Below are 18,453 nucleotides of genomic sequence, written 5' to 3' on the forward strand. Positions count from 1 at the left end.
CTTAATTTCGACTTCATTAGAAATGTGCTACCTCATCTTCCTAATAAACCATACATGCCTTACATCATGATTGTGCCCCAAATGTCTATTGAAGTTTCTAATTCTAAATCTACCAGTAACACTTATTCCTTTTAAAATACAGACAAGGGCTGGCCAGATAGCTCAGCAGACTAAGGTGCCTACTTAGTCAGTGCCTGGTGGCTGGGGTTCAATTGCCCCTGGGGCACACTGAGACTGCAATTGAGACTGGGTGTGGTGGCACGTGCCCATAATCCCAGGGCGAAGGAGGCTGAAAACAGGAGAATCACTACGAGTCAAATCTATATAGTGAGACCCTGTAGACTCTGTACCAAAGACATTAAAATAAAATACAGACAATTGCTGTAAGAGTAAATACATTGAGTCTTTTGACACATTACTATATGGATTAATGAAAATAACCTTTTTATATTATCCAAAATACAATAATACACTTCTTCACTTTATGTATAGTCTTTACTCAATTATTTAACATTTAATTAAATTATCAACTAATACATTAAAGTTGTCTGGAAACAATGAATACTATGAAAAGTGATAGCTCTGTACTTCAGAGACCTGGGTCTTAATCACAGCTGTAGAGAAGTGATGAGCTGACATTAAACAAATCTGATGAGTTTTCTGAGATCTGCTGTAGGAATTCAAAGAGGTCAGAGCAGTATATATACAGTGCCCACTAACTAGCACATCATATGTACACAGGGGATACATGCTGAGTAACTGATGAGCTATCCTAAGGATACATCTTCCACTCTACTACCTCTTACTCAACTAACCAACAATAACAACCTCCCTGAAGCTCAGTTCGAGGCCTCTAGTGACTAGCTACAGTGTAGACAATATCTGAATGTTTGCCAAATTTCAAATTCAAGATCTGAAACTGAATTCAGTTTTCTTACCCAACTAACACTTCACTGCAGTCTTTTGTTGATGGTGATGGTGGATGCATGTCATCAAAACCCAGTCATCCACAGATTAAAATCTACAACCGTAGCATCCTCTTAGAGAGACTCCAAGATTTCCAGCAAACACCTAAGTGACAGTACTGAATTTCACATATCCTATATGTTTCAAAACACATACACCTAAGAAGCTGGGCTGGTGGTGGACAGCAAGACAAGGAGGGACTTGCTATACAGTTCAGGCTCAACTTGAACTCACTATGTAGTCTAGGCTGGCTGAAACTCATGGTGAGGCTCAGGCCTCAGCCTCCCGAGTGCGGGGATTACGGGCATCTGTTACCACACCTGGCAGGGCTACCATTTTATTTTTTTCACCCAACCGCTAAATGGTTTATTTATCTCTTTCTTTTTTAACTTGGGCCCTTTCCACTGAACTATAACGCCAACTCTTATTTTACTTTTCATTTTTGAGACAAGTCTTGCTAAATTACCCACAATGAACTCAAAACTGTTATCTTTCTGCCTCAGCCTCCCACAGTGTCAGGATTAAAGACTTGTGCCACCATGCCCGGTTTACTATATTCATTTGTACTTCTCATTCACACCCCATCTCCCCCCAAAAACCTGGAAACTGTCCCTGCGGTATACTTCCTTTTTGTTTGTTTGGTTTTTTTAATGTATTTAGTACAGGGTCTACAGGGTCTCACTACACAGATCGGACTCATAGTGATCCTCCTGTTTTCAGCCTCCCAAGCACTGGGATTACAAGTGCATGCCACCATGCCCAGTCTTCAGGTATACTTCTTTACAGCCAAAGTTTAGGAAAATTACATTCTCTCATAAATGTTTATTGACAAATTAAAGTCATTTTCCAAAGCCAGAGGATTAACTGCGCCCATTTCCAAGATAATTTTAAAAAAAGATGATAATAATGACCATTTAAATTTGGCTTTCTAAGCGCTTCCCTGGCAAGCGCAAGGGCCTGAATTCAATCCCCGGTTCCACCAAAAAAAAAAATAAATAAATAAAATAAATAAATAAATAAATAAATAAATTTGGCTCTCTGGTTTTCATTGGCTCTCTGGTTTTCACTGATTTTTTTTTTTAAATTCATTCTCTCTATGCTTAAGTTTTATTTTTAGGAAATATGTGATTTCCTGAAAATAAAATGTAGAGATAAACATTATTAGTATGCACAAAAAAATGCCTCATGAATGGGATAAATAATAAACAACAGAAATGACTATGACAGTATCTGCAAAATGTGAAGTTGCTATAACTACATGACAACCGATGATCAGCAAAACACAAAAAGACTGGAGAAATAGAAAGACTCCGACGTACGTGGTTACAGGGGCATCAGTCCTTGACACTAGATCTTAACCTCTACCTTATGGCACTTCTACACTCCTCTATTTTCTCAGACTAAAAAAATGCTAAGAGTGGCCAGGGAGATAGCTCGGTGGTCTAACTGCCTGACTGGCAAGCATAAGGAGCTGGGTTCCATCCCTGATATCGCATGTCTTGCCGGTTCTGGGGCTCTGGAACCCCAGGTGCACTGTGCTGGCCACCAAAACTAGGCATGGTGGCACACGCCTGTAATTCCAGTGCTGGGGAGGCTGAGACAGGAGGCTCACTGAGTCTAAGCTGCATAGCAAGACCCTGTACCAAATAAATTAAAAAAAAAAAAAAAAAAAAAAAAAAGTTAAGAGTAGAACTGATTTTTATGAAGCTCCTAGTCTAGCATTTTGGAAATAAAATGAATTCTCACATTTCCATCTGCATTCAGGCATTATGTTTAATGCAGCTTCCAGAAAACTTCTATGCATCTGAGAGAGTAAGAATGAAAACAGCAAATAAAATCTTAAAATATTATAAAATTGGCTTGACCCCTTGAAGGTAAACTTTCAGGCATCCCCACAAGAACCCCCAGATAATCTGGGAGGCTGTGGAAGAAGGAAACACGTCTGAGCCTAGCAGGGCAATACAGTGAGAACTGTCTCAAAAAATTAAAAGGGCCTGGAATGCACTTCAATGTGAAAGCCCTCAGAGTTCCTTTTCTATGGGTGTGTGTGGGATGGCGGGTGGGGTCCTCAGACTACACCAACCACCAAGAATAACACGAGAACATGGCATTGAAAGTGCTTCAGCTGGGTGTGGTAGTGCATGCTCATCATCTCAGCACTCCAAGAGGCTGAGGCAGGAGGATTCCCATGAGCTTGGGCCAGTAAGGGCTACATAAGGGAATTCAAGGCCAGCCTGTACTACATAGTAAGACCTTGTCTCAAATGGAAAAAAAAAAAAAAAAAAAAAAAAAAGCAGCTCAAGGGGTTTCTTCTGTCATTTGTCATGTAAGATAATCATGAAGGACCTGGGTGTGGAGGCACACATCTGTAATCCAACACTCAGAAGGTTGATCCAGAGGATCATTTGAGTTCAAGGCCAGCTTGGGCTACATAGTGAGTTCTAGGCCACCCTAAACTACAAATTGAGACTGTCTCCATAAAGAAAACAAAAGCAAGGACTGGAGAGATAGCCTAGTAGAATAAGGCAAGCACGAGGTCCTGAGTTCAATCCCCAGTACTGCACTGCCCACCCCCCCAAAAAAAGTGCTGGCCAAATAGCAGATTAAAGCACCTGCTGAGGGAGATGCAGGGGTGGAAGTTCAATCCCTGGCCTGCTGTGCTGGCCCCCCAGGGCACACTACGATAGCAACTGAGACTGGGTATGGTGGCATATGCCTGTAATTCCCAGGGATTCCGAGGCTGAAAACAGGAGGATCACTAGGAGCCCAATCTGTGTAGTGAGATTAAAATACAAAACTACTAGTGTATTACTTTTTAGTAGTGTACTTAAAAAAATAAAAAAAAAAATAAAGAACCTTCAGAGTGATAGGTCAGGATTCAGTTTCCCACGCACCTCACCCCAAATACTCTCCCCCTCTTTTTTCCCAGGCATCCTCCCCCCAAACTGCAGACCACGTCCACCTCACTTTGACCTGGGCAAGCAGCCACAGAAACTCTCCTTTGTTAACATTAAAGGTCCCCCACAGACCAGGTACCCTTGCCAAGATTAGCTCTCCACACCCAGACCTTCTGAACTAACCTTTGTCCTCATTTTATCATTAGGCTACATTGCACTTCCCTCCTGTAGTAGCTCCGTGATCCAGTATTTGATATAATACTAATTTAGCTGTTCCAGCCAGTGATCACCCTCCCTAAAAGATCCTATAAAGTCTCCTCTTCCCCCTTTGTTTGCTGCTGTCTTGGTCCACTAGACAGTCAGCCTGCTTGATGCCCCCAATAAATCTACTTGCATCAGAATGCATGGTCTGTTCCACTGCGTGGGTTCGTAACCTAACATAGACGAGCCTCACAAGTTAAGCCCACTTTTTGGAATTCCTTATTTATCTATTTTTGGAGACAGAGTTCTCACCATGTAGTTTAGGCCAGTCTTGAAATCACTATGTAGGCCAAGCTGGCCTCAAATTATCAGCAATCCTCTTGCCTCAGCCTGCTGAGTGCTGGGAATGCAGGTGTGCACCACCACGACCAGCTCCTATTTGTTGTTGTTGTTGTTTTTTTTTTTAATTGCTCTTAACAAATTAAATTCTACTATATTTTGTTCTTTCCATCCTAAATATCAGCAATTCCTTCCATTTTTGTCACTTTCAGACTTAATGTTTTCAAATATAATTTTCTTGGACTTTAAAAATCTTATGAAATAGATTAGTAAAAGTAAAAATAAAAAAAAGATAAAGTAAAAATCAGAAAAAGTAAGGCCTCCCATAAAGACACACCCAGACCTTCTGAACTAACCTTTGTCCTCATTTTATCATTAGGCTACGGTGCACTTCCCTCCTGTAGCAGCTCCGTGATCCAGTATTTGATCACTAATTTAGGTTTCCACACTGTATGTCCTGTCTTTCTAAGAGTAATCCTAAAATTTACAAGAAATTAACTGTATCTGTGTTTTTAGCATAAATTTTTTAAAAAAGTTTAAGAAATCATTTTGTAACTGCTTCACTGAGTAAAACTGAGGTGCATGTTCATATTTGTGTATGTGCTGCTGAAAGAGCCCACGTGTTCACATTCAAAGTGGACGATCTGATGAGATATGACATATACTTCATCACCACAATCAAAATAAGGAGCATTTCTGTGATTCCCTATAAGCTTTTTGTGATATTTTTGGTAATGTCTCCCTTTGCTTCTCCTTATGAATCATCAATTTGCTTTTCATTTTGGCTTAACTGAATTTTCTAGAATTATAAACAAAATGATACAATATGACTTTTTCCACTTGATATAATTATTTTAAGATTTACCCATGTTGTGACCAACATGGGACCCCCCCCCCCCATTTCTTGTTCCTTTTGATTGCTGAGGACTATATATTTAACTGCTGAAGTGGCTATTGTTTTCAGGAGTTACAAGGGAACATAGGTAGAATAGAATGAGCAGTTAGTGTTTAATGGAGGCAGCTATAACTGTAAATAACGAAAGTTCTGAGGATAGGTGGTAATGATACTTGTACAAAAATATGACTATACTTAAAACCACCAAATTTTACATTATTTCACAATTTTAAAAAATCAGTGGTCTAAATTTTACCTTTCTGAAGCTAGAAGAAAGGTAGGTGTGCTGGCACACACCTATACTCCCAGTGCTCTGGGAGGCTGAGGCAGCACTGAAAATTTGTGCCCAACGTGGTCTATTCTGAGACCCTGCCTCAAATCTTAAAAAATGAGGTGAAGCTGGAAACAGACCAAAATAAACCTAAAATAAGTACATGGGTGGGGAGAACAGATAAAAATTAAAAAAAAAAAAAAAACAAAAAAACAACACTCAAATCACAGAAAAATAAAAGTTAAAATTGGTTTTCTGGAAGGAAAAAAAGCAAAATGGATAAAAGCCTTGCCTTTAGCTAGGCAGATTAAAAGAGGAAAACAGTAAAAAAAAAAAAAAAAAAAAAAAAAAAAAAATAGACGTAGGAAAATGTGGGAAAGATATAAAGAATAACCAGGATGGTGGGACATTTTAGGAATAAAAGGTGTAGGGCATTTCAAGGAATGACTGTCAAATGATAGGTCAAAAGTATAAAGCAATGTCTATTTGATATAGTCACAAAAGAGTCATTAATGACCTTACAAGAGCACACAAAGAATAGCAGTAGAGTTAGAAGACTGCAACAGACAAAGAATACACAGAAACGAAAGGGTGAAAATAGAGCACACAATTCAACCTGAAGTAGTTTGGGTCTAAAGATAGAGCAAGGGGCTAAGTTGTAGGGAAACAAAGAGTTCAAGAAAGGACTGGGGGTTATTTTAACAGTTCTAGAGAGAAGACTGACATTTTTATGGAATGGAGAAACTAGAACACGGCTTTCACCTCTCTCCAACAGTACATATGTATTTTATATATAAAGAATGTAAATATATAAATATATTTAGAATAATTATATATCTTTTCCAATAATAATCGAAACATTCTTTATATATTTACTATTATTTAGAATAATAGTAAATATATAAAGAATGTTTCGATTATTATTGGAAAAGATCAGAGGCCAGAGAAATGTTAAAGATAAAAGTTATTATGGTTTGTCAAAAAGCTACAACTCTTATTGCACAGGTCCTGCTTTACCTTGGTCTTATCCATCCAGCAGAAAAGTATGAAGACGAAATATAGGAAGTAAAGTCATGCTGTTATGTTGAGCTGTGGGGGACTCAGGTCAATAATTTCTGACATTGCTGGTCAAACAGAAGACCCAATGCTATTATGGTCTACTGGACTCTTTTAGAATATTTTGCTGAGTTTACACACCTGTAATATTCAATAACGGAACTTAGAAAAAATAGGGTATACAGATGAATGTCCATTTTGTATCTGTGTATTCCAAGTGGTTAGGATAGATATATAGTTGCATTCTCTTAATGAATAGAATGACTCGTTCTAATGTTGTTTGTAAACAGGATCTCAAGTCCGCATCTTGTACAGCAATTAACCACTAAGAAGAACATATGCAGTGTGTTATTTGTTGAAACTGTACTTCCGATTTGATTTGAAACTGTCTCATTGCTGTTTATCAATAAAATTTTGGAAAAAATAAAATAAAAAAATAAATAAACAGACCTGACATGGCCTGGCAAAAATATAAAAATAATAATAATAAAAAAAAGTTATTATGGTTTGTGTCTGGCTGTCCCCCCAAAGCTTCATGCAGTCATGAGGGACAGACTTTTCAGAGGTGGCGCTATTTCATGGTCTAATAGTGAGATTAAAGGTGTGAATTTTACACCTGCCCTGGGCAGGTATCCTTGCATACACTGTAAGGGAGGCAAAGAGGCCTGCTCTCCTGCTTCTCTTGCTTGTTGCTTTTGCCATCTTCCACTGCAGCGTACTGCTGCCCTTCTGCCATGTGCACCTTGGTGTAGAGCCACCCAATTATGTGCTGAAACGTCCACAAACTGTGAGCTAAAGAAACTTTTCCCCCTTTAACATTGGGTATTGCAAATTTCATTTTAGCAATGAGAAAACTAAGTCATAAATGATAATATAAGTGATAAAAGATGTTAAAAGAACCTTGAGGCCAGGGAGATAGCTCAGTGGAAAAAGTGCTTGCCTGGCAAGTGCAAGGTCCTGAGTATGATCCCTGGTACCACCAAAAAACCCCAAAAAAACAAAAACCCTGAATAGGCAGAGATAAATGAGATTCAGAGAATGAGTGAATGGATTAGTCTTTGCCCACTGATGGAAAAAAGGAGGAAAGGGAAGGCACAGCTGTAGTTTTTAACAGGTGGGGTAGATGGAGTAAAATTTTGAGGCAAATGAAACAGGAAAAATGTGAAGAAAAAATAAAACAGAAGGATGGTTAGGAGGAACTGAAGATCCACAAAGAAGTGGTGAATTTGCAGTGGCAATAAGTGACATCTTTAAAGTTACATTTCAATAAACTGATCAAAAATAAGTAATGGGGTAGAGAGCAGGATGTCAGGCTTCTGCCCTAGAACTTTCCTTGTGGTAACGAGGGAAGACCGGTGACCACCTGGCGCGAAATGGGTGATGTTGAGAAAGGCAAGAAAATTTTTGTACAGAAGTGTGCCCAGTGCCACACTGTTGAGAAGGGAGGCAAGCACAAGAATGGGCCAAATCTCCAGGGTCTCTTTGGGCGGAAGACAGGTCAGGCCACTGGCTTCTCTTACACAGATACCAACAAGAACAAAGGTATCACCTGGGGAGAGGATACACTGATGGAGTATTTGGAGAATCCCAAGAAGTACATCCCGGGAACAAAAATGATCTTTGCTGGCATCAAGAAGAAGGGAGAAAGGGCAGACTTAATAGCTTACCTCAAAAAGGCTACTAATGAGTAATAGTCACTGCCTTATTTATTACAGAACAGAAATGTCTCATGGCTTTTGTATGTGTACCATAATTTAATCTCATACACCAGAATTCAGATCATGAGTGGCTGATAGAATATTTTTGTTGGACAGTCCTGATTTAAATAAAATTGGCTTGTAGTTAAATGTATATCATTTTTTTTTTCAAGGTTTGACAGTAATTCCAGTTCAGTAAATACTATCACTGTTTTCCCTTCTAAATACTTGGTTGGACTTGATTAGTAATGTTCAACTTTTCAGAAAGATTGAGAATATCTCAAAACTACTGAAGGTTGGTTTTATATTTAGATTTATATAACTGTTATGTGAATATATTTAAATACTAAGAGACTCCTTTCATTGTTTCAAAACCAAGACTCCACTGTTTCAGTTTGTGTTTATTAGCCTGTTAAAGGGAGTGGTTGAAGACAAGAAAGCTATGTCTATATTTTTAGTCTTGACTATGCCAATTTAATTAGAATGTCCTATATCTAAAAAGTGCTAGCTTTTACTTATTGAAAGGAATTTTAGTGTGGTGTATGTATAATACCAAACAAAGAATATTTAACATTTCTCACATTTTATAGTTCTGTAAATTCAGATCTTTTTAAGAGTTAGCATGATATAACAGCAAGTTCAACTTTTGATATCTTTAGATCAGACTGAGTTACTGTTCATGGTAGTATTTAAACAGCTATTCAAAAACACAAGACTAAAACTTTTACTGTTGTATGTGTGATTGGTAGTGGTGCTTCCTGTCAGCTCATGAGAAGGAATAAAGTGAGGAAGGTACAACATGAGCACAAATTTGTATGTGACCATAATACTTAATTAAAAACAAATCAGACTGATTTTAAAAAAAAAGTAATGGCTTTGAATAACTTTTTATTAAGGCACTAATAATCCTTAGCTAAGTTAACATAGTACTTGGTGTGTGCCAAGTCTAAGCACTTTCCACATATTACATAACTTAATTTTCATGTAATTGTAGGGATACATACCATTTAGTATCTTTATTTTACCAGTGAGGAAAATAAAGCACAAAAAAAGTCTCTATGCTACGGGTCTAGATAGCCCCCAAAGTTTCATTTGGTCATAGGTGGGGATTTTCCAGAGGTGGCTGAATCTAGAGTGTATGATGCTTAGACTAAGGGTGGTAACAACTATTATCAGTTCACCGATTGGCTTGGCACTGCCCTCTGACCCTGGTAACTGGATACAATACAAGGAACAGAAAGAGACTGATCTTCTCCTTTGCTTGCTTTTGCTCTTTAGTGCTTGCCATGAACTAAACAGCCTGTGATTCCCCTCTGCCATATATCTTAAATTACACCACTATCATAAATGACAGGGGCCCAGGGAGATAGCTCAGTAGAGTAAGTGCTTGCCTGGCAAGCACAAGGGCCTGAGTTCAATCCCCGGTTCCAAAAAAAAAAAAAAGAAATAGCAACCCACGCTGTCGTAGAGCTGGTCGATTATAAATTGACCTCTCCATAAACTGAGCTAAATAAACCTTCTGCCCCTTAACTTGGGGTATTAGGTATTTTGTCACAGCAACAAGTAAGGTAACAGACAACTAGTAAGCAACAGGGTGGATATTTGAACCTTAGTAGTATGCTTCAGAATTTGTGCTTCTAATACTATGCTATCCTGTCTCTCAAATGTAGATTAAGCAAATTTTGTTGAGGAAAGGAGACATGAGGAAGAAATAATGCCAGGTAGACCAAAAAGCAAAGAGATTAAAATTCCTATATATGAAAATAATTCTCATAGAAGTATGGTTTGTACAGTTTTATGTGGCATATAAAGGGCACCAAACAGAAAAGAAACTATATTTACACAGTAATGGAAAGCCACAAAAAAGGAATGAACATTGAGAAGAACCAAAGAGAAAGAAAAATAGTCAAAGAAAAGTAAAACTCAGGTAGTTGGAAAATACAAAAGAGAAAAAATTAAAAATGGAAGGAATGCACACACTTTAGTATTAGTAAAAGAGGAAAAATGAAAGCAAAACAATTACAGCATGTCTACATCTCCACAAACTCAAGGGCTTGCCAAATAGCTCAGCAGATTAAAGTGCCTGCAAGCAGGTGCAGGGGCCGGGGATCTCATCCCCACACATGGTGGTGCATGCCTGTAATCCCAGCTCTTGGGAGGCTGTTAACAGGCAGATCACTAGCAGTCTGATCTCCTGTTGAGACCCTGACCACCCTGTAGACCCTTCAAAAAAAAAAAAAAAAAAAAAACCCTCACAATCCTCCTGCCTCAGCCCCCCAATCCATCTCCAAAAACTTTAAGATTTTTTTTCTTTGAACCAAAGACTATCCCAATGTCATTAATCAAAGAGAACAAATAAATTTATAGTTAATGAATTATACTAAATGTATGTATGCCAAATGTAGGTAAGGATCCGGTATTTATCAGGTTAAGATCTGAATAAGATGAAGTAACTTTTTAAAAAATGATCTAAAGTTGTTTGAGAAAGCAGAGGATGGGGCCAGGGAGATGCCTCAGTAGAATAAGCACTTCCCTGGCAAGCGCAAGGGCCTGAGTTCAATCCCTGGTTCTGCCAATGAATAAATAAATAAATAAATAAATAGCAAGCAGAGGGTAATAGCTCCAATAACAATGTGATTCCAGAGAGGAGTACTCTTTTTTATTTGCCACTCCAGGGTATCTGTAGCTACGCTAAATGCACCCAAAACTACTAAACCCAAATTAAAGGGGTGAAATGTAGCTCTGTAGCAGAGCATTCGAGTGCAAGAGGATGAATGAGGCCGTGGTTCTATCCTCAGTCCCACAAACACTAAAAACAAAACAAATGAAATGAAAAGCAATATAAACCACACACACACACACACACACACACAAAAAAAAAAACCAAACAAACAAACAAAAAAAACCAGTACAGTTAAATACTTGTAGGACAGCAATTTCCTGGGGTAACAGATTAAAGTGGCCAAACTACCTGCACCAAGATGGCAATATAGCAAAGTAACAGGTTAAAACTACAAAAAGATCAGATATTCAGAATTTATAATCTTAAATTGTTTATTTTGTTTTTCTGTGGTTCTTTTTTTTTTTTTTTTTTTTGAGACAGGGTCTCACTATGCAGTTCAGGCTGGCCTTGAGCTCATTTTGTAGCCCAGGCTGGTCTTGAACTCTCAGCGATCCTCTTGCCTCAGCCACCCAAGTGCTGGGATTGTAGTCATGTGCCACCACACCCCACCCTTAAGTTCTTAAAGATATTTCAAAATATTAAATGCAATGATAGGGGCTGGAAACGTTACCTTAGTGTTACAGTGCTTGCCTAGCATCCACAAAGCCTTGAGTTCAATCCACAGTAACACACACACACACACACACACACACACACGAAGGAATTTCAATGTAGAGAAAAGGGAGATAATGTTCTCCAGGAATGAGGCATTAAGACTGAGCTTGATCAAATCATTTTTCACTCTTCTAAGAGAGTTACCAATATGAAATGCCATGACAATACAGGCTATTGATTTATAGCAGGACAAATAAAAACCATGCTGCCCAAGAGCAAGCACCCTAAGTACAAACAATGATAAAAAAAAATTCAATGTGGCAGCCTTCAACCAGCAGTATTCTATAAATTAAAGGTTTCTTTGTATTTTCAAAAGGCACATATGTATTTGTTTTAGAATCTGTGACTAGAAATCTAAAGATTTCCAACTTATGACCTAAAATGTAGTGCAGTATTTCTAATATAAAAAAGAAAAAAAAAAACCTGATATGACATTCAGTTTAGTAAGAGATTAATTTCAAGCAACCATTCTGAGGTAGAACTGTTCCACAGTGAAATGTGGTTTCATTTAAAGCAAAAACACCCTGTACAGCTTATATGAAAAGTATACTCATTTGCAGCCTACAAATGTCAGGAACCACAGGAGATTATTTTTTGATATATGTAACAGTTACAAAGGTACTAAAAATTAGCAGTAAAAGAAGCCTAATTAAGAGTCTCTTAAGCAATGAGAAGTCCCCTTTACAAGAGGCTGTTGGTGCTGGGGAGATGGCTCAGTGGAATAAGCGCTTGCCTGGCAAACACAAGGGCCTGAGTTCAATCCCCGGTTCCGGGGGGGGGGGGGGGGGAGAGAGAGACTGCCTTTTTTTGTCTTTTCTTTTTATGTATTCAATACGAGGTCTACAGGGTCTCACTATGGAGATATGCCTCATAGTGATTCTCCTGTTTTCACCCTCCCAAACACTGGGATTATAGGCACACTCAGGACCATGCTGTCTCAATCTCTGTCTCAGTGCGCCCCGAGGGTGGGAGGTATACTGAACCCTGGCCCCTGCATTCTGCCTAAGCTAGAGGCTGTCTTTGATGCCTTACCACTTTCAGTGAAATATGGAGTGTTATTTTTTTTTTTTTTTATGTATTTAGTACAGGGTCTGCAGGGTCTCACTACACAGATTGGTCTCTTAGTGATCCTGTTTTCAGCCTCCCAAGTGCTAGGATTACAGGCACGTGCCACCATGTTCTGTCTCAATCGCTGTCTGCACAGCACGTTGGGGACAGAACCCAGTCCCTACGCCTGCCTAAGTCGGCACTTTAGTCCCCTGGGCTATCTGGCTAGCCCTTGGAGTTTTATTCTTTACAAGGCTCAGAAGACTTATAGGAAGCTTCAGAGGACCATCATAGATACATGGGAGATAGTGCATTTTATTAGTTTTTACAGGTGTGTCAATCCTGCTTTATAATAAGAATGTAATTTTAATCACTCCAACATTTTACTGTGAACACTTTTACATATAGCCCACATTTAAAGAATTTATAACCCACTGTCTAACCTAGGTCTATCATTAACCATCTATCATAAACTTGTTTTTATCATGTATCTATCTACTCATCAATTCATCTTAGTTCTTGATACTTTTAAAATATGTTTGAGAAAGTATTATCTAAATGCACTTCGTGAGTCAGGGAGTCAAGAATTCCATTTTTTTTTTTTTTTTTTTTTTCTTTTTCTGAAGGACTGAGGACTGAACTCAGGGTCCTTCATCCTTCTCTTTTTTTTTTTTTTTGAGCCAGGGTCTTCCTATGCAGTTCGGGCTGGCCTCGTGCTTACTTTTGTAGCCCTCAGTCTTCTCTTGAACTCACAGAGATCCTCCTGTGTCAACTTCCTGAGTACTGGGATTACAGGTGTGTACCATGCCTGGTTCCAGGGCCAGCACGGCAGGCCTGTCGTTCCATGTCCAACACAGCATGCAGGACCAGGGATCAAACTCTTGTGCTTGCCAGGTAGGTACTTCACACCTCTGAGCTATCTCCCCAGTCCTTTCCTCTTCTTTTTCTTTTTAAACTTTAAGACAGTGTCTTGCTACCTCGCCCATGTTGGGCTCAAATTTGGTAATCCTCCTGCCTTGGTATCCAAAGTGCTGAAATTATAGGCATGTGCCACTATGCCTGGGTTTACCCCACATTGTTTTGTTTATCTTTTTATGAGACAGGGTCTTGCTATGCAGTTCAGACTAGCCTTGAGCTCACTTTGTAGTCCAGGCTGCTCTCAAATTAGCAACAATCCTCCTGCCTCGGCCTCCCCAAGTGCTGGGATTAGAGGCATATGCCACCATGCTGGGCTACCCACTTTTCTTTTCTTTTTTTTTTCAGAACCAGGGATTGAACTCAGGCCCTTACACTTGCCAGGGAAGCGCTTATTCCACTGAGTCATCTCCCCGGCCCCTCCCACATTTCTTAAGAGATCTAAGTATATATAACAGACCTGAGAAACACATGTGACTCTTGGCATGCAATCTCTTGGTTCCTATAGTATAAACGTCAATCATGTAGTTTCTTATTGATGGTGATGAAAAAAAATCCAATTTTATGACTTGCTCCACATAGCTGTAAGGTATGGCAAGCAGCTAAGTGCAAACTCTGAAGATAGACTAGTTTGAAACCTGAGTTTGCTTATTAGCTGTCAGACCCTAGGCAGGTCATGTAATCCTTCTAGGTCAGTTTCTTTACTTGCAAAATAAGATATCGGTACCAAAATAAAGAGTACAGGATTTAACTCAGATGAAGTAGAAAATGTTCAGTATAAAATTGCTATATAGAAAGTGTACAGGGGGGCTGGTGAGATGGCTCAGTGGTCTAAAGCACCTACTTAGAACAAGCTAAGCTCAGCAAAAGCACAGGGACCACGGTTCAATCCCCAGCACCACATGCCAGCCCGCCCCACCCCCTGGTGGGCTGAACTGGCCACACACACACAATAAATAAATAAATTAATTAAAAAAAATAATGAATTTTTTAAAAAAAGAAAGTGTACAGAGGCTGGTGGGATGGTTCAGTGGTCTAAAGCACAGGGACCACGGTTCAATCCCCCAGCACCACATGCCAGCCAGCCCCGCCTCCTGGTGGGCTGAGCTGGCCACACACACACACACACACACACACACACACACAAATAAAATTAAAAAAAGAAAGTGTACAATAAAAGCAATTATGACAACTTATATCTAAATGCCCCCACAAAGCCGCATGTGCTTACAGGTGGGACCAACGCAGTGATGGTAATCTTTTCTAGAACTTTCAATGATATAGACATTACTCACTGAGGCATGGCAGTGATCAGGTTCACCTGATCGTAGGTGTGTGAGACTGGGATTGAGGGTGTTATCCACTGATTGGTTTAGCATAGTTCTGGGTGTGGATAATGGGTGGTACCAATCAATAGGTTTGCAGCCTAGGGAGGATAAAAAGGAAAGGGAGGCTCACTTCGTTACTTCCTCCCTGCCCTGCCACAGACTTTCTCCACTGCTGTACTGCTTTGGAGTCGGACAACTATGGATTGAAACCTTCACAAACTGTAAGTTCAAATAAATCCTTCTTCCTTTAACTTGTGGGTATCAGATACTTTTATCTCAGCAATGAGAAGTATATAGCAGTTACTATAACCCAATTAGTCCATATAGTCTACCACAATAGGTGGCTGCTGTTCCATAGCTACACAACTATATGTGTATCCTATTTTTCATGACCTTATCTGTTTTAAATATCCTGGGTAGTCTTTGTTACTGAAATTAGAATAAGAGAATGAGAGTAAACAGGTCTAAAGTGCATGCTGTAATCCCAGCTCTTGCGAGGCTGTAAACAGGCAGATCACTGCACGTCCGATCTAGTAGTGAGACCCTGAACGCCCTGTAAATCTTTCCCTAAAATACAAAAAATAAAGTAAAATAAAAAATAAAAATAAAGTTCATGCATTATCCATCATCCCATTCTATTCTCTGAGAAAAAATATGGTTGTGTGGGCAGAACTTTTGTTTTTTTAGTACCCGGCTGACAGAAGCAAATAAAAGGCCTCTCTGTGCTCAGCCTACTTTAGACAACCATTGCTTCCTCTTAAACCTAACTAAAGTATTTGAAACCACATAATATTAAATTTCTGCTAAATTTGGCCTAATTCAAACAAAATGTCATTTATTTAGACAGGTTCTTGCTATGTAGCCCAGGATGGCCTTGAACTGCTGTGATCTTCCTGCCTCAGTCTCCTCAAAGGCATGTACCACTATGCCTGGTTCAAAATGTTCTATGTTGAGGCTGGGGCGATAGCTCAGCAGCATAAGTACCTGCCTAGCAAGTGCAAGGTGCCGAGTTCAACCACATGCCCAAAAAACCTTTATATCTGCAACAGTATGTTTATGCTGTCTTAAACTTCATTCAAAAGCGCAATATTAGTATTGTAACTTTAAAATAATTTTACATATACTGTGGAGAGCAATAACCATATTTTATTTGTAGCATGATTTTCATTTGAGACAAAAGAGAAATACGGATTCAAAAAAACGTCTGTTACGCTAAATATGAATTGGCTGTATCACTAGAAATGCATAATCAAACAAGGAAAAACAAATTTCTTAGCTCTGTTCTCTCAAAGGGCACAGAAACAATGATTCCCTGGTAGCAGTGAATATGCCAAACATCCAGATCTTGGTTTCTGTGTACCATTTGTCATACTAAAAGGAACCAAGACTCCTTGGATAAACAGCCTTTCCAGATGTGAAGCAAAGAAAAGAACAATAGCAGTCCAGGATAGCTTGGGCCACAAAGCACTTGAAGATTAATAGTGAGCAGGGGTGTCAAAAGACACAGCAGTCAGCTAGAAAAGTTCCTGGTACCAAATGTAAGACAATTTGATAATCAAAAAAAGGACATAATTGGTTATAAAACACTGTATAAGTTAAAATTTACAAGTCCATAGTACTTTTAATACCAATAATAATGAATAAAATCTATTTGCCATCATTGGGGGTAACTATTTTCCCAGCTCTTCACTTTGAATACTTACGTGATGAAAGTAAACATTTAATCTGCATTTTCAAGAGGGATAAAAATAGTTCATCTCCAGAATCAGGGAAATCTTTCTTATAGAGAAACTCTAGTAAAATAACTGATTAAAGCAATAGTCATCAATTGGTACTAAAAATTACTAAGCAGGAGGACACGATGGTGCATGCCTGTAATCTGAATAGGAGGCTGAGGCAGGAGGATCACTGCAAGCTCAAGGCCAGCCTAAGCTGCATAGTGAGTTCAAGGCCAATCTGAACTACAAAGTGGGACCTCAATTACTAAGCAAAATGTGGTTAGAAGCAGGGTATTTTTACTGTGTCAAAGTACTTCTCTATGGTCACATCAGTCAGACTCTGGCAATCCATGACATGGGTGCAACCACATCATTAACAGTATGACAAGGTGATTCTACCATGGCATCTACCATATGAGGCATGCAATATCACCCATTAAGTTCCTGCCAAAAGTTTTACTTTAGGCAAATCAAGCTTTTCTTGAGATCAAACTTCCAGCTAAGAGGAAATTCAAGGGTAAAAGAGAAAGTCAAAGGCAGCTGGGATAACATGCACCAGTCCAGAAGGTTTTCTTCTACAACACTAGTTTGCTCAATTAGGTGTCCTTTTACATCAAAGAGACTAGATTCAAAGACCAGACCGAATGGAATTCAGGACCCTTGACAGACTACACTTTGAGAATCAAGAAAATGAGAATAACATAGATTTTGATAGGTAGTGTTTATACTAAGAAAGAATGTATGGAACAGTGCGCCAAAAATGTTAATCACTGAATGTGGGTATTGGGGCACTCAATGCATTTTTTTCCTTCCAACTTCTGTAAGACTGAAACAGCAGGAAGTACACCTACACTGGAAACATCCAGATTCAAATCTCAACTCTCACTTACTTCGGTGGCTTAGGGCAAGTTACTTAATTCTACTAGGTTTCTAGTCTATCACATACTCAAGTAGCAATAACCTCATAGTTAGGTTGTTCAGAGAATTAAAAAGGTTACATATGTAAAATCCCTAGCAACAATGTTGCACGAATTGAGTAAATCTAGTTTTCATAATTAATAAATGTAGTCATTCCAAAACACATTTTCACATTCTCTCACAAGGGAAACCAGAAAAAATTGAAATATTCTGAATCCACTGGAAGTCAAAGTGAAATAATGGGGAAAACGAAGATTCATATAATTGTTTTTCAAAAATTTAAGAATTGCAACTGAAACGGTAGGCCAAAAGCAAACCAGCAAAATCTTGAGCTATCCAAACTCTCTGGTGTTTATCACACTGCAGCCTATGTCTGAAAACAGAAAATAAGTGCAAGCTAAAGAGAACTTTTTCCTAACCTCAACAGATGATTTATAAATAAAAAAGAAATTAAAATCTTGTCTTCATTTCTATAAGGAGGTGTCGCGATAAAGTACAAGACCAATGGGCCTCACACTGAATTCCGGTTAGGGTTCAAACACAAATCCCATGCAATTTCCTTTCATCAGTCTTAGCGTTATTTCACTTGCAGGTAATCCCTTTTCCTGGTTCAGTCGGCAATAAAAGGAATAAATGTAGTGATCCTCAGGTAGAAAAGAAAAAGAGGTATTTGCATTTCTTTCTCTTTTTAAAACAAATGCCACCTTTTTCTTTCCTGTGCCGGAGCGGCAGCAGCGGGGAGAGGAATAAACAGGATCGCGCCCGCGCTCGGACCAGGTGAAGGGGCGCCAGCTCCGCCCGCTCGGCGTCGGCGGGCACTCGGGCGCGCAGAGCCCGGACCGCGGCCGCGGCCGGTCGGCTCCGCCCA

General features: G+C 39.1%; 1 pseudogene across 1 annotated transcript; it reads left to right on the forward strand.

The window, feature by feature from the left end:
* Positions 1-7,996: 7,996 nt before the first annotated feature.
* On the forward strand, positions 7,997-8,465 carry LOC101562130 (annotated as a pseudogene). The gene has a single exon (XR_001117300.1). The product of XR_001117300.1 is annotated as a cytochrome c, somatic pseudogene (transcript).
* The last annotated feature ends 9,988 nt before the right edge of the window (positions 8,466-18,453 follow it).

The sequence above is a fragment of the Octodon degus genome, unplaced genomic scaffold, assembly GCF_000260255.1.
Source record: "Octodon degus isolate 3935 unplaced genomic scaffold, OctDeg1.0 scaffold00136, whole genome shotgun sequence".
Lineage (NCBI taxonomy): Eukaryota > Metazoa > Chordata > Mammalia > Rodentia > Octodontidae > Octodon > Octodon degus.